Here is a 17,162-nt window from a genome sequence, read left to right as displayed (position 1 = left end):
TGCTTGGAGACAAAGCAAGGTACAGCCAGACACACGATTTACCCCAAGCTTTTGGCTCTTGGTGGCCTTAATGACAAAGCTTTTAACTTTGTACAATCCCTGCCTCTCAAACAAAGACGTGATTAAAAGCAGGTGGGGGGAGGGGAAACTACCATAAAGATGGAGATGTACAGGAGGCCAGCTTGGTCCCTGTCCGGCACACAATCCATTCCCGGCCAGGAAAATGATGGCCTCACAATGGCCGGCATGGCCAGCCCAGGGCAGCTGCGAGATATAAATTGTCAGCAATGACCATAAGCACTCAGAGAAACAATTTAATTCCTCACTTCCGCCATCATGGGCTGATATATTCTTTCAAGGTCATTACCCAAGGCTAGAAGGGTCGCTTGATTAACGAGTGACAGGCCCAATGAGGGCCAGTGTGCTCGAGCAAGGCCTTATATTAATTAGACAGAAGCTCGGGAAAATAAATGTTACGGAGAAAGGAGGGGCCAAGTCTTTGGCATAAGCTGTGACCTCGCCACCCCTACCCCATTCACCCCACAAAAGATAACACCCTGACCTTGATCCTTAATGCTATACTTTAGCTTTGTTTTAAAACCTATAAAATACAAAACATAAACCATGCTTCGTTTCATATTCAGGACGACCCCGGCCCCGGCCTCCGGTTTCCACGCTGCCTTTGTCTCACCCTCACTCACTTAGTTATTCTAATTTATTGGTTAATTCTGAGCAGAGATGGAGAGAACTGCTTGCTCTGAACTTCACGTCTCAGAAGCAGCTGAAACCATGTTGATCTGAGCCAAGGGAAGCAGGAGAGTGATGACTCTTCAGTGTTTTAAGCCCAGTGGCTAATAATCTAGCAATTGCTCTTTAATAAAAAAGTCATTATCTTGCTTAAAGAGTTAAGGAGATTTGGCGATAACAGTGGGCTTGCAGGGCAGATGACCATTCGAAGCAAAGGGGGCTTAAAAATACCCTCCGCTCCTCATTCTGTACACTCTGTCCCTTTGATTCTATCTATCCTGAAAGCCTTGCTTTAAGAGACACAAAGGAATACATTCCCAGGGGATTTTAGTCAGTTCGAAGCATTCATTTCCAACACAAGAGACCACTGGTTTCAGAACCGAGTTTCGTTTCCACCAAACATCAAGAAGGATCTTTCCTTCCTCCGCCCGCAAACTCACCATTTGAGCCCTGATCCCACTGGGAAAGCAATCCTGCCATCGCAGAGGGTCCCAGCCTGAAGAGTTCACTGTGGCTGCAGAAGGAGGCTATACATCTGTTTGAATTTCCCAGAAATCCATCGTCATCTATCAGAGTAAACTCAGGCAGGGAGGTCAGAGGCTTAGGTGCCAATCCGGAAGTGAGGAGTTGTTGGTAGAACTTTCCAGCAAGAAGCCACCTCTAGCTTTGCATTCTGTCAAAATGGAGAAAAGAGATTTCACTTTTGGGACAGGTGGCTTCTGTGATCTCCTATTTGGCACCACCTTCTGACCAACATCGTATGTACAGACTGGCAAGAGGCAGTTTGCAGATGGTCCTGCTCCGATCCTCGGGACACACTGTGATCCACAGTGCCTGAGATGGCCCCCAAGGATCCCCATCTCCTGGTCCTCAGGCCCCGTGTCATCCTCTCCCCCTTGAGGATGAGTGGGACCTAGCGACTCATTTCTACCAATTGTGATGGGGTGTCACTTCCAAGGTTAGGTTACAAAAAGACTGTGACTTCTCTTTGGCTCATTCTCTCTCTCTCTGCCGGATCCCTTTGTCCAGAGGGAAACATATGGGCATATGTAAGCTACCCTATGCAGCCCAAGGCCAGGAATCGATGCCTGTGGCCAGCAACCAGCAAGAAGCTGAGACCCGTCAACAGCCATGTGAATGGCTTGGACTGGATCCTCCCCAGTCCAGCCTTGAGAAGACAGCAGCCCCAGCTGACCTCTTGACTGTAGCTTTGTCACACACTTAGCGGCAGAGGCATCTAGCTACACTGCGCCCAAATTCTTGACTGAGGGAAACTGAGATCATCAATGATTGTTGTTTTAAGCTGCTATACGTTGGCATAATTTGTTATGCATCAATAAGTAACTAATACACACAAATTCCACTGATTCTACTATGCGCTACATGATCTCACGAAGAACAATCCTACTGCTCTGTGTTTTTGCTCCCTTTTCTCTAAAATGGGAACAGTCTCCTGGAGAAGTTTTAGACACGAATTAAGTATCTGTAAAGATCTGGTTCTGATGCCGGGAAGGGAAATTCTACGCATTATCAGCATACCAGGAGTAACTGATGTACGCTACTTATCAGATTTACCAGTTTGGGGGAAGATGTAGCATCAGTATCAGGCATGATTATTATACCATATTTTACATCTCTGAGTTATCTGTCCTGGATGGGTGCCTATGAGGTCCTAGCCCACAAATCTGCCAAGACAACTTGCATGCTTACTCATCCATCCATTCATCCTTCTCTCCACCCTTTCAACAACTACTGAGCACGCAAGAGCACTGTAAGAGATGTAAAACTGTGTTCAATATGGTTTATGTTTCCAAGGCATTTACAAGCCAGCAGAGAAGACAATACAAGGACACTAACTGCTGGAATTGAGGGGAGCATGGGATAAGTTTCATGAGCGCAGGCAAGAGCGGTAGGCCTTCAGATGAGGCGGGTAGAAGTCAGCCCTGGCTGGGAGTGGCTGGAACAAGGACTGGACACACATGCGCACACTAAGGAATGTGCTCTGAGTTCTTGTTCCCGAGGGATCCACGACGTGTTGGTCATAGCCCCTTGTTCAGTCTCCCTTTTGACCAACCCCACACACTTGAAGTGCAGCACCAAAACAGAGTTACAGTCTGCAGCCAGAGAGCCAAGCTAACTGGCGCCCTGGGAATCACACCCAGGACCTCAGCTTCATTACACCAGCTACATTATGATACATTACTGAACATCAACCTCCTGGATATGGGATGGGCATCTGGCTGTCCAACCTTCTGAACTGAGAACATCATGTAATGAATCCCCAGTTCCTTAACGTGTTTAACAATTAATAAGCTAGGATTTCCTTGAAGACAGCCCAGAATAAAATATGAGCGTATCAAGGAAGAGGTCACACAGCATAAATGCATGGTATGAAAACAATACGTGTGTGATGAGGCTAGGGGATGAGGAGCTCTTCCTCTACTTTAAAAATACAGTAAAATATACTGGGGGTCTAAATGATCTGGACACGGGTCGCTTCTGTATTTCTTTCTGCTGTTTAGACCCCCTTATATGTAGATGATGGTTTTGCCCAGTGGACAGAGTGGCTGCTGAGAGAAGAGCTGCCCTGGTCAAAAGAGTTGCTATTAATTTCAGGTAAGCTCATAAAGAAAGCCTATATGGGAAAGGAGAAGAACTCAGGCAGTTTGATGCCAAAGAACAGGATTAATAAAAAATATTCTGGCTCTTTGGGAGAAGCCAATTCAGCAGGTTTCATTCTGTGATGTGTTCAACCAGAGTCCCGCTGAGAGAAACAGCATGGCACTCAGGGAGGGCTGCTGGCAGCTCCCCGGCAGTGGTACCACTCGGAGACAGTCAAGACTTGGCCTGGCCCCTGCCTGGCCCCTGCCTTCTCCAAGCCTGCTGAGGTCAGCTGTCAGGCCTGACAGACCTGCTTTCTGGCCCCTGCCCAGTGTCCCGGTGACAAACAGGAAACACTCATCAGAATCTGTGGCAAAATGTGAGACAGAGGCACACTTCCAAGCAAGTCAATGGCACTGTAACTTCATGCCTTCACCTAGATAGTAATGTAGTGGAAAGTCATTTTCACACTCTAAAATTCTGATTTCAAGTGCTGGAAATAATTGTGCCATTGTTGCTTTTACATCACGATGGTGCACCTGCTTCTTGGTGGCTTAATTGCACGATCTCAGGCCATGGGATGACATGCTGCATCCAGGCAACAGAAACTTCTTAGTAAACAATTCCCCTGGGGCGCCTGGGTGGCTCAGTCGGTTGAGCGTCTGCCTTCGGCTCGGGGCATGATCCCGGGGTCCTGGGATAGAGTCCCACATCAGGCTCCCTGCTCAGCAGGGAGTCTGCTTCTCCCTCTCCCTCTCCCCAGTCATGCTCTCTCTCACTTGCTCTCTCTCTCTGTCAAATAAATAAATAAAATCTTTAAAAAAAGAAAGAAAAAAAACAATTCCCCTCATCCCCAAGACTCAGCTCTACAAGGGAATTTGTAGCGGGCATGCAACAGGTCACTTGTGTCCCAGGCTAATTATGTTCCCTAAGCAGTTCCCAGGTGACCAGAACTTCCAGAGATTCACTCCCATGGCTGGGAATCTGCTTCCCTTATCCCAAAATTTAGGACAGAGATTCTCAGACCATAACATGTGTACAAAACTGCCCCCAAATGATGACACTGCCACTGCCACGTGGACCGGTCTTTGAAGAGCGAGGTCCTAAGTTAAGATTTTAACCCTGTCAACATTCCTATATTTTTCTGGAAGGTTGCATTAAGATAAGCTCATTATGGCTTCTGAAGTGTCATCTTTTATATATTTTACTGGCCATTCACTTTTCACACCACACAATGATTGTTCACTTATCTGTGTTATTTCCATATCAATATCTTCATGAGGTCAAGTCTATATTTTATTTATCTTCATAACCCCAGTGTCTGGCACAGAAAACACTTGATACCCAGATGTGGATTGGGACTCACATCTGTCCCTTGGTAAAGGCTCAACCAGCAGTTGCCAACAGGGATAGTTCTTCAGGGGAGAGACATGCCAACATGCAAAGAACCTAAAAGCTATCTTAAAGCTGTTGACCAGCAAGAGAGATGAATTATAATTATTTTTGATCAAATATGTCAAATAGCTTTTTCTTCCAAACCATCATTATTTGATGGGACACTTACGAATTGCGTGGCTTTTAAAAAACTCAAGATATCTTGCTTTTCCTAATGGGAATCTTTGTTTCACATATAATTGGTTTGGGGCTCAGGCCATCCTTCTCTGCCCTTTAGTTTCACTTCACAGATCCCCACTGCCCAATATGGTTAGACTGGCTTATTCCTAGTTTCCAGGTCAGCTTCTCCTACTATTTAAATGCTTTTGAAAACCTTGCAGTAACAACTTTCCCTTCAAGAGACATAATCCAGAATTTACCTCACTGCCTTTCTTATCTGAGAATTTTTACATAAGACCCATTTTGTCTTTTTAATTAAGGCTACTACCTTTGATGGATCTGATTTGTGGATTTTTTATATTCCATAGATAAAGTGCTGTTATTTTAGTAGTCTTTATAAGGAGCAGAATTACAGTTGTTTATTAGTTAACTCGAGAGCATATCTTGTGGTGCTTAACAGGATGGATTCTGGAACTGGACTGCCTGAACCCACATCCTGACTGCCACTTACTAGGTGTGTAAGCTTAGGCAAGTAACTTAAGCTCTCTGAGCCTAGGTTCCTGCACTGTGATGGAAAAATAACCATTGTACCCATAACATGACCATCAGTCTCCAGCGCACCTTTTATGCTGTTCAGAGAGCACGGTGTATTTATATAGTTCATTTACCATTTCATTCTCCAAGGATGACTATGACATTTTCTCCTTTCATCTCAAACCATCGATGCCTTCTTCCCCATCCTCACTCTTAGCTGAGGACCTTGCTTCCTACTTTACCAAGAAAAGTGAAGCGATGAGAAGCGAATTTCCAAAGACTCCTGACTACCACATTCACCCCTCAGTGAGCGTCTGCACGTTCATCTTACGCCATCTTATTACCACACATAAACTACTTCCACTCTTACCCAGAGCCAATCCCTTCACTTTACACTAGAACCTACTCCTCCTGCTGACTGAAAAGTCTCTCTAGCTAGTCTCCCTTTCCTCTCTTGCATCACCAATTTTTTTCTTCGCTTTCTTCCTTATCCTTATTGTTTGGTGATCACCGCCAGTTTCATGGCTTTAAATACCAGCTATGTTCCAAGGACTCCTCCATTTGCATCTGTGGCTCAGGCTTCCCTTGGAAAATCTGAATTTCAATATCCAATGGGAGACTCTGCATCTTCACATGGATTTTTAATAGCCATCTGAAAATCAACTTGGCTAAACTATTTTTCTCCCTTCAATCTACCCATCCCTCAGACTTACCTACCTTGGGTGATGGCAAGTTCAACCTCCCAATGGCTCAAGCCAAGGCAAAAGCACAGGGGTTGTCCTTGAATTCTCTCCTCTAGCCCTCATCTGAACCACAGGGAAATCTTCTCGGCTCTATCTTTAAAATGCACCCAGAATCTGCCCCCTACCCACTTCTCCCCTGGTCAGAGCTAATGCCATCACTCACCTGGATTACAACAATAGGCTTTCTACGTCTGCCCTCTGTTCTGAATCCAGAAGCCAGAGTGGTCCTTTTGAAACCTAGGTGGGGTCATGTTACTCCTCTGATCAAGACTCTTTAATGGCTCCCCCTTCTATTCAAGGTCAAAGCCAAAGTTCTTCCAAGGTCTTACCAGGTTATCTATACCCTCACCTCCTTACATCTTTGACTAGCTGTGAATCTTCCTCTTTCTCCTTAGGCTCCAGCCACACTGGTCTCTTTAATGTGTCTTTGACATACCAAGCATGCTTCTACCTTAGGGCCATGCCATTGCAGTTCCCTCTGCCTAGAACACTCTTCCCTCAAATACCCACAAAAGCAACTCTCTCACCTCTTTAAAGTCTTTGCTTAAATATCTTCTCAATGAGTTCCCCTCTGACCACCCATTTACAATCACAGCCCATCTCCATCCCCAGACCTTTCAGTTCCCCTCACCCTACTCTGTCTTTGGTTTACTTCATTGGATGCATCACCTTCCACTGCACTCTATGATGTGTAGTTTTACTATGTATATTACATGTCTGTCTGCCCCAGATAGAATACAAACACCAGGGATCTCTGTTTTGCTCACTAATGTATCTTATACACATAGAAAAGAACCTGGTATATTTCAGGTGCTTGATAAATATTTGTTGAATTAAAATGAATTCAGTTTGAATAACAGATATTCTGAAAATAATATAAGATCATATGTATAAAAAGTCCTAAAACAGTGCTCAAAATGTGAGCTACCATCATCATTATCATTATTGTCATCAAGTTACCAAATAACAATGGTGTCTGGGACTTTCTCATGGCATTTTGTAGCATAAAGTACAGAAACAAATGAATAAGCACCAGAATATTCATTCACTATGTATAAAAGCAAAGCCTTTAGATTCTGGTGTGTAGAATCCAGCTTACAGTGATTCTCTTAATGGTCGCATTTCCATTCCCCTGACCCATTCATGGCGTGGATTGTTGTCACCAATCTTTTTACAGGGAAAGGGACCTAGGCCCCATAGCCACCTCGAGTAGAGTGGATTCAGTGATGTACTAATAAATGTTTAACAACCAGCTCTCCAGGAAACAACACTGACATCACCCTGATTTGTAGTGCTCACCAATTTCCATAGTGTAAATATTCCCACTGTGGCTGTTTCAAGCTTCTAACATTATATTACCAAACAGAGAGTTGAGAAGAGATGTACAGTAGTGTACCACTATACAGTAGTTCTGCCGTCTGGATACAATAGACATAAATATAACACCAAGAACATAAATAGTAAAATGTAGCAAGTTGATTAAGAAGTGATATGGAATAAGGAATTATTATATTAAAATATAATTTATTTAATTGTAAGTGTAAATAATGTACTTTTCAGTAATAATTGTATCTAACAACCTGCTTGCCGAAATTCCTGAAAATCCAACCATTGGCTCTCAGGAGCTGGTATGAGCAAGCACCAGTAGACCAACGGTAAGATTAGAGTGGCCATCTGGCCCATGCAGGGCCAGTGAGAGTCCCTTCCCTCGAGACAGTGAATCCGAGCTGAGAGAACCAGTCCTTCACGTTGGGGAATATAACTTGGGAACTATGGACAGCCATCTGCCATATCTCATGAGGACAAGGTAGCAGGAAAAGAGAGTCTGCTAAGAGAGAATAAAGATCTATAGAGAGAACCAGTGCTAGAAAACCAAGAGAAAATTCTTGGTGGGGTATCAGTCACCTTCCAATTCCCGGATCCATCTGCTGTTCCTGATGTTGGCACTTGGTTTCCAAGAGATGTCTCTCTGTATCTCAAATAAATTCCCTGTCACTGGTCAAACTTCAGGTGGCTTCTGATTCTTGCAAACAACTGTCCTAAGGACATGCTATGCTTATCAACTGGGGTTGGCTGGAGTTACACCAATCTAATCAGTAACACTGACTGCTTTATGCTTATCAGATATACATAGCTTTGAACAAACAAATAAATGACTGCATGAAGAGTGTATTTGTTAAAGGTGAAAAAGATATTTCAAAAAATGAAGTCTACATCAGAAAAAAAATAAAATGGTTTCTTGGAGATGAAAATCTGGGGAGCTGCAGCCTCAATTTATCCTGGCCAACGTTACCCAAAAGGTTGACATTTGCCAACTTCAGACATTCTTGTACCACTTTTATGATTCTTGCCAAACCGTGCAGCACCAAAGTCAACGTACAGCAGAAAAGAAATGCAATTCATTCAATCTGCATAAAGTGTAACTTCATTGAACTGCAAGCTAAACCAAAATATCTATAAGATCATGAATTTGATGTGTTAATTTTATTTTCACATATCTTAGAATAAATAAATGGTTAAGAAATGCTGCTGGGTGTGCCATCTAAAGTGGCATCCGGGATATAGCAGCGAAAACACCCCCCTAGTCAGGCCAGATTCTCTAAAGCAGTTCCTTTTCATGTGGTTTTCTTCTAGTCACTTCTGCATAGCTCACAAGATTCTGGATTTGTCAGAGGACTCTGTTTTGAGTCTCCATGACAGGAAGACCTAATCTGCCATTATTAAAATGAAAGCAATCCATGGTAGGCACACATTTAACTAAGGGATCTGTGTCTTATTATTTGGGAAGATGTATTTGCATAGGTTAATTCAATGACATTCTTTATTTAAAAAAGAAGGAAACTTGCACGGTGAGCATCGGCCAATCCTACATTTCAAGTTTGTGTTAATTTGCTGAGTGTTTATCTGACCCGAGCATCCAAAAGATACCAGCAGTAAGTTCTCTATCTCATCACGTGCTGAGCGAATAGGAAACCTGACTCAGTTATGACCAACTGAATTTATTCACTCAACACGAGCCATCCAGGCCCTAAGTAGGCTTGATGTTTCTGGCTGATGTTTATCTTCAAAACTTCAACAGCTGATGGCTCCAAGTTCAACATCACCAACACTGCTTTCAGCCCTAAGGGAAGAAAGCTCTAGAGTATTTTCCTGTGTTTTGATCCCTGCTCTACAGTCACTCCTTAATGAATTAAGGGGTATAAGGGGGTAGCCTCTGAGACCTGGAAATACAGAGGTCACAACTGCGCTTACTGGGGAAACGGTGTCTGAGGGCCCTGAGACCAGCCAGGCCAAGCCCCTCTGCAGACCTGGAGCAGCTCAGCCACTCCTCGGGAGCACCGTGAAATGATGCCAGGGCATAAATCAGCCCTCTCTTACCCATTACCAGGAAAGCAGACATACCGTAAAGAGAGCAAAGCCGACCAGTTAGGGTCTTGGGTTTACTGGAATCTTACAGACTTTCAAGCCACAAAGTAGTATATGGAATCTGCACAACCAGTTTGGGACTTACTGATGCAGTACTGAAAAGACCACTGCTTTTAAAGTAACTTTTCTCCCTGTCTTAATTCTTCATATATGCAGCTCACCGCCTTACAGGTTTTTTGGAATGATACTGACTATTCATTTCTGCATTCTGGCTTTTTGGTTTTGCTGTTGTTGTTGTTGCTCTTGATCTAAGTAAACCGTGAGAATAAAAGAAGCGGACCAACCAGATGGTCATATGAGAATATTCTGAGTGTTGAACGTGAGGAGCACATTATCACCTGACATACGTGCATAACAGGTCAATGACTACCGTTATCGTTGCTTTACTATTTTTTTCACTAACCAGACTAAGCTAAAAAGTAGGAAAGCCTTCATGTCACTGACTCCACCTTCTCATCTCATGCCGTCTCCTATTTCCTCTGCATAAAAGTTTTTTTTAAAAAATCTCATCAAGGAGTACTGGAGTAAAATTTAATAAAAAGTCTATTAAAAAAGGAAAAAGGCACTCTGTACTTGAGTTCTACTAAACCCAAACTCCAACTCTGAAAGTATACCAACAATAAGTGCATACTGACTGCATTCCAGAAACAAAAACTTCAGGTATTTATTTCTAAAATCACATCTCTCCAAAAAAAAAAAAAAGGCTTATACATTTTCTCTTCTTTCCAAGGAAACAATCCTGCCTCTCATCAAAGCAAGGGTCAGAGGAGATGTCCAGACAGCAGACAAAATACAAATGTCACCATCTCCTGTACCAAGTGGTCCTGTTCCTCACACGGCCCCTAATTCCTCCCTCCCTGGCACACGCCTGTCTGCTAACACAGTGGAGACATGACAATTCAGAATCACCGCCTAGGCTAGCCTGACACCATGCATGGAAGCAGTCGGAAAAAATAAACAGGTAATTCTGCCCCTCCTGGTCATCAGACAAGCTCTCAACAGCAGCGCCTCCTTCCACCACTTTTTCAAGAAGCCCCTTGCCTTGGACAGACAGGCAACGTAAGCCATATGGAAGGGACAGTGGTCATCTCAATAAACCAGCGACACATGTAGAATCCGAAGTCACCTAGACATCTTACTCCAAGAAACACCACTGATAACGGATGAGGTAGGGGCCATAGACAGTGAGGTCTGCCTGAGAAGCTACGACCTGTAGGACAGATTATGGGGGTGGGGGAGGTGGTGTCCAAGGCAGGAATGACAGCATCTAATTTCAAATTCCTACTGAAGACAGAAACCAGTAACCTATGTCATCAAACAGGGTTGGTTTTTTGTCTTTAAAAACTTGGAGAGTTGATCAAGTGTACCTGTGGCTTTTCAGGTGTCTTTTACGTGACCATTTGGCCCCCACAGCCATGTATGTCATACGCCTCCATTCAAGCTACAGTGTCAATGAGTTTGTGAATGCCTGGAATTCTACTTTACATTGTTGCCGGGTGGAACTGATTTTACGCCCTTGGTTACATACCCCCACCTCTTCCTGCAAAAGCCCCTGAACTCTTGAACATTTCCAAACTCCCTTGTTGCTATGGCTGCTTCTCTTCTTCCCTTTTTTTTTTTTTTTCTTTTTTTGTAAGGCCTCTGGCCTTACACTGCTGTTTATCACCTAAGGCAAACTCTCTCTCTCACTCCTTTTCCCTCTCTGTTTCTTTAAATCTCTAAACCACAAAGCAGCATGCGAGCAACACCGTGGGTCAAAATATCAAAAGAGGGAACTTTTATGGGTTTCCTCAATAACACGGACAATGAAAGGGGAAGGAGCACAAGCAGCATTACTGACCTTATTTGATGCGGTGCAGTAAGGAGCGACAGCCCTTCCGCCGTCTGCCCATGTGGGTCTGGGCCATTGGTGTGTCAAGAGGGGAGCAGTGGATCAACACTTGGGCTGGGTTTTCCTACACTCTTACGCCACAGCTTTCAAGTGTCTTCAGCAAATAATACCCAAATAAACAGAAGGTTACTGAATACATTAAACTCACTGCAGCAAGAAATTGCTTTTTGACGCTGTTTTTCTCTGCACATTCACATACGGGAATAGAAGGAGGTGTTCAGACTACATGGTCGACTTCCATGCCATGAGGGCGCGAGTCTCCATCCCAAATACCCCAGAGGTTAGTCAGCTCTGCCTCTGCAGCTACAAGCTACATATTCCAGGGACTCACGTTAGAGGAAGGCTTTGGGAGCCCATTATCATAACAGGTAATGTAGACTTGTTTTATTTAAACAAAATTTTTCTGTGGTGTGACACGGCTGTGGCTTTCATGGGATGTGGGCCCAAGGGGACAAAGGCCTCGATGGTCCCCAGAAGTAACTGCTTCAAAGCCACCGGGCCCATTCCACTCATAGATGAGAGACAATGAAAGAGGACATATCTGCTTGGCAGGCTAAACTTTGTTTTGTTGTAGTTGCCTTTTTTTTTTTTTTTTTAAATATAGTTACTTTTATAATCGACTTTCAGGAAAAACATGTCTTCTCTCATGAGCAGAAGCTCTATAAAGAACACAAACAACCCTTTTTTCCTTCAGGACCCCAAAGATCTGAAATCTTACTTTCTGGTCTCACCAGAATTTTCTAGCAGGGAGTCCTCATCTCATTCTTTCCTACCTTACCAGAAAATGACAAACCACAGCAGCATCAGTCAAACGGGAAAAAGAAAGAATCATTATACCTTCCTCCAGAGAAAATTCTATGCCCTGATTCTCAAGAAGTCACATACATACTTCCTCTTTTCTCTTTTAAGTGTTGACCACTGGCTGTTTTTCCCCCTTAAGAAACAATATCATTCCGAAAATCAATTTACATCACCTTCACTGTTTTCTAGATCAAATAGCGTGCTGGTATTTACAAATACGCCTTGGTTACAACCCAGACCAGGAACACCATATTTGCACGTCTGCAGAATCAACCTCGTGCACCACGCATCAATGTGCTCACTGTCCGAGGTCTCTGTGGACACTGTGGTGAGCCGGCCTGAGTCTGGGCACACACAAAGGTGTGGTCATGCATCACTTTGCCTATGCTTCCTAAGTGTAGGGGATTTGGATCCAGGCAAATGAGATGCTTTTCCAGAATAGACTCTGGCAGTGTCGAAGACCACATTTCCTCTGCTCTTCCCAGAAATGGCAGCACTGCCCCCTGCCCACCCAGCAGGAGTGATCCAAAAGCGTCAGATCAGCCTGACCCTCACTCTCTACCCACTCATCTGCATCCCAAATATTCTTGTCTCTCTGAGTATTTATACTGGACCCAGCCAACTTACATGAGATCTGACATGCCTCCCTCCCTACCCCGTACAAAGCATTAAAAACATGCAGACAGAAACACGTAAATAGAAATCCAATTCTTCTATTTATTTAGCAGACTCCGTAAAGGCTATGAAAATGCTCTCTGACCTCCCGGCTGAGAGTAAGCGTGAAGACCCCGCATACCGAGACTGAGGCCTGGGTCCTGCCATTCTCCCTTTCCCTTACACAGGACCCTCTGAGCACAAAGACGGCTCAGTCCAGCCGACAACGCACATGCAGAAATGTCTTTCCCCTTCCTCCCTCTGCCTCTTCTCCCGGGGCCCTGGACTCCTGCCTTCTTGGTGCTTATTGTAGCTTAATGGGGTGACATCACAGGCTGCTGAGTGAGGTCAAGTGCTGAGCATGGATGTAGGATACATTCCCCCCTCCTCTCCACACGCTTTCCAGTGACCAGATCTAGGGCGCGTGAAGGCTCACCGCGTGTTGCTAGACTAGAAGTTGTGGGCCCGTGCAGGGCCCATGGGGGCCATGTATACATGCCTCAGATGCAGTCTTGGGAGTACTGGGCTGATGCATGAGGACTGCCACATGAGGATGATGGCACGGCCTGAGCATGTGCAAACAGGGGTGTGCAAACAGGGGTTGGAGGGTTTTTTATTTATCCAGAGTCCTCAGTTTCATACAACCAAACCAAATGGGCAGGCACCTGCCTGCTGTAACCTCTTCAACCAGCAGAGATTATATGTTGAGACTGAATGAAATGGCTGTGGACAGAGCAGGTCATACTCTGTGTACATACACTGCGTACAGACACCGCGTCACATCTCAGGTTCCAGGGTCATAAGCTAGACCTGAAAATGGGTGAATAAATCCTTTCACGATTATGTTTTTTTTAAGTGACTTGAAATCATCACTGCTCTCATTTGTTGGCAGAAAATATCTAGACTTAAAAGGAATCTGCATCGGGTTGCCAGATTTAGCAAGTAAAACAAAACAAACAACACAAGATGCCCAGTTCAATTTGAATTTCATGTAAACAGTGCATTTTTTAAAGATAAGTATGCCCCATGCAAGAATTGAGACATACTTATACTAAAAAATTATCTGTTGTTTATCTGAAATTTAAATTGAATTGGCATCTAGTATTTTATCAGGGAGCCCTAAACCCAGAGTTTGTGTGTGTGTGTGGCAGGGAGTGGGTGCTGGGGGAGTTAGGAAGGGGGGTAGTGCAATGTAACTTCATTCTGTTGTGTAAATGTTGGGGGGAAATGCATTCTTAACCCCTGACTCCTTGCTTGGATAGAACTACAGCCACTGGAGAGAAGATCAGATGAGCTTTGTAGTTTTTAGCCATCTATTTCCAGTGCCTGGGGACCTCTCTGAAGGGAAGATGGGTTCCAAATAGGATACTGAATTACTGCGTTGGGGGGAAGCTCCACTCGGGCAGGTATGTTTTTCAACACGGCGCGAACAGAGCACGCACAGGTGATTAACATTCTCTGCTGAGGTTTATGACTTCATTAGAATATTTCTCATCATAATTGAATAGGTAAAAATACCTGGCTATTAAATACAAGCCTATCCCTCAGGATGACCAGATTATCACTTGAATTTAAAATCTTTCTGAATTTTTAATAGTGCATAACAAATACGATTATTTATGCACTTTCTTCCAGTGCTCAACTTGCCAGGCCTACAATTATTTGGAACGCCTTCGGTTTTGATGGGAGGGATTACATCAAGCTGTACTGCGTCCTGTCTCTCTCTCTCCAATCTCTCTGAAAGATTGAGGCAACAGGTTCCCCTTTTCCTTGAGACCTGGATAAAGGCCACTCAGGATCCTTTGGGGTCCCTGGCAGGGCCTGATTCTGCGTTATTTAGAAACCCCTGGTAATTAGCAGCGGGGAGATGTAAGGCACCATGGTGTAAAGGGAGCAGCTGAGAATCCATAAAGCTGGCTGCTGAGAAAGTCAAGTGGAGGCCTGCCTGGCTGAACCTCTTCAATAGATCTGTAGTCTGGACTTGAACCCTGCCCTCTCACCTCAGGGTCCGATATTTCTTTCTTTTCTATATCCCCCCCGCCCCCACCTTCTCTTCTCCTCCCAGCTTCTCTATCAAGGAGTGATGTACTCAGACTGACTGAATAAATCTGAGTGACCCCCATCCACCCACCCCCACTTCCCTGAGCTGAGAGAGAGAGAGAAATCAGAGAGAGGAGGAAAGGCAGACAGGGAGATAGAGGGGAAAAGGAGGGTCCCGACTTCCTCACAGGTAATTAAAGGGACTGTTTTCAAGGTTGCATGGGCAAAAGACAATTCGGCCCTAATGAAGCATCGATCGACTGGCACTAAGGTAGAAAGGAGCTGACATTCATTCAAAGGTACCTTTAACTGATGTAAGACACTGCACCGGGAATTATTCGTTCTCTGCTGTCATTGCCTAGGACCTGGGGTAGGAAAAAGGGGGGGGGGTGTCTTAAATTTATTTTATTTTCGCATTGCCACAAATGTGTGTTTTGGGCTTTGTTTTCTTGCTTTCTTTTTCTTTTCTTCTTGCAAAAAAAATAACGCATCAGGGCACACTCTATTTGGTTGTAGGGAGGGGGCTCTCCCCCCTGAGGGTTAAATTTACTTCATTAGTCACGTTTAAAAGCCCACCAATCAGGCCTGCAGGTCTGGATTCATGAGGTCAGAGATGGCAAAGCAAGGACTCCTGGGGTAGGTAGCGACATCGCTGTCTGTTTAGAAACCCAAACTCGTTTCACTCTGCGGGTTTGGTCGCTATCTACTTTGTGCTGGTGTTTGCTATTTTATGGCAAAACCAGAAAGCTCAGGGGGAACAGGGCCTGGCCGGGGTGGGGGGTGGGGGGAACAGAGCACCGTGCGGATCAGGGGGCTGATGAGGATGTGTGGTGGGGACTGAGTGAGGAGAGTACTGAACATGCTGGCTGGGACGAGGTCTTGGCAACACAGGCACGGAGATGGGGGTTTCACGTTAGGAATGAAAGCCAGGAAGAGTCCCAGGTAAAGGTGTGGGAGAGAAAGGAGTTCAGCAGCACCTCCCAGCCCCCCCGGGGGGAGGCTTCCTGGGCACTTCCTCCCTGCTGGACAGGCCCTGGACACGGCTTCTCGTTTGTTCTCACTGAGCCCTAAAAATGTTTGCATTTGGAGAACATCTGAATGATAAAAGGATCGGAAAATGCTGGTCATGCCAAGTAAATTGGGGTGGGTGACAGGAGAGGAGAGGCAGTATCAAATCCCAAACAAGCTGAGTGTTATCTGAAGAGGCTTCACCCACAGCCCCCAGCTCGGCTGGATCTTACAAGAGGCCCCGCAGTCAACAATAGCAGGTCCCCTCAGAGCAAGGAACACAAAGGGAATTTGCTCTGGTTCAGTCCCCACCGTGAGGCCCTTCGGAAGCTGAAGAGAGTCACTTTTTTCCCCCATGCTAAAAATAAGGGGGGAAGAAAGAATTCTCTTGTACACACTCCCGTATAGACATGTCGGGTACAATGAACTGAAGAAAAGGGGCCCTTTGACGGGACATTTCAAATCACCAGCTCTTTCTTATAATTCTTTTTTCTTTCTTTTCTTTTCTTTCCAGCTTTTTCTTTTCTTTCTCTCTTTTTCTTTCTTCTTTCTTCTTTGCAGAATTTATCATTGTTTCTTGATTTTGCTCTTAATTTTGCTTTGGTTCTGGAGGGAGGGGTGGCGGGATGTATTATTTAACTTGATAAACAGCATTAGTACACCGCCTCGCCCGCCTCCTTCCCTCGGCCTTCGCTCCTATTTATTCATTTGTGTTTACATTTCTAAGACATCCCTTTAGCTGAAGGAGGACACTTCCCACATATTGCTGTATTGGCCATTAATGCAAGAGGATAATTTATTGGTTATACAGCCTCTGAAGTTGAATTTTTAAAAGAAAATCGGAGCCCAGTTTTCTTGGGTTTACGGCATTCATATTCATTTGGTTTGTGCCTTTCTCTCTTTTATCTTTGAAACAGTTTGTAACATTCTATTTATCAATTTGATGTTATTTCATTGTGGTTTTTATTTTATTTTTCTTAAGGCAAAGAACAGGTCAGGAAACAGAGGCAGAAATTGCATGGAACACCTGCTGAAATAATAATAATAAAAAAACTTTTCCCCTAAAAATGGCTAAACTGTAGCCCAGCAGATCCTATCTGCATTAATTTGGCTGAACAACAAGATATTGCAGGGGACAAACTCTGAATAAAGCAGTTCCGAGT

General features: G+C 44.4%; 1 protein-coding gene across 9 annotated transcripts in view; it reads right to left on the bottom strand.

The window, feature by feature from the left end:
• Window positions 1–17,162, bottom strand: part of ZFHX3 (zinc finger homeobox 3) — a 1,292,716-nt gene that overhangs the window by 628,002 nt on the left and 647,552 nt on the right. For 8 of the 9 annotated variants that reach the window (XR_015728051.1, XM_087870546.1, XM_087870547.1 and 5 more), the window contains one exon: window positions 1,188–1,420. The exons of the other annotated variant lie outside the window; for it this stretch is intronic. The gene's annotated coding sequence lies outside the window, so the exon portion shown is untranslated. The remainder of the gene's footprint in view (window positions 1–1,187; window positions 1,421–17,162) is intronic. 9 annotated transcript variants of the gene reach the window in all.

This window comes from Ursus americanus, chromosome 21, assembly GCF_024610735.1.
Source record: "Ursus americanus isolate L20-20 chromosome 21, mUrsAme1.1.p, whole genome shotgun sequence".
Classification (NCBI taxonomy): Eukaryota; Metazoa; Chordata; class Mammalia; order Carnivora; family Ursidae; genus Ursus; species Ursus americanus.
The sequence above is the reverse complement of the archived record's forward strand: the minus strand, read 5'-3'. Positions and strand labels throughout refer to the sequence as shown.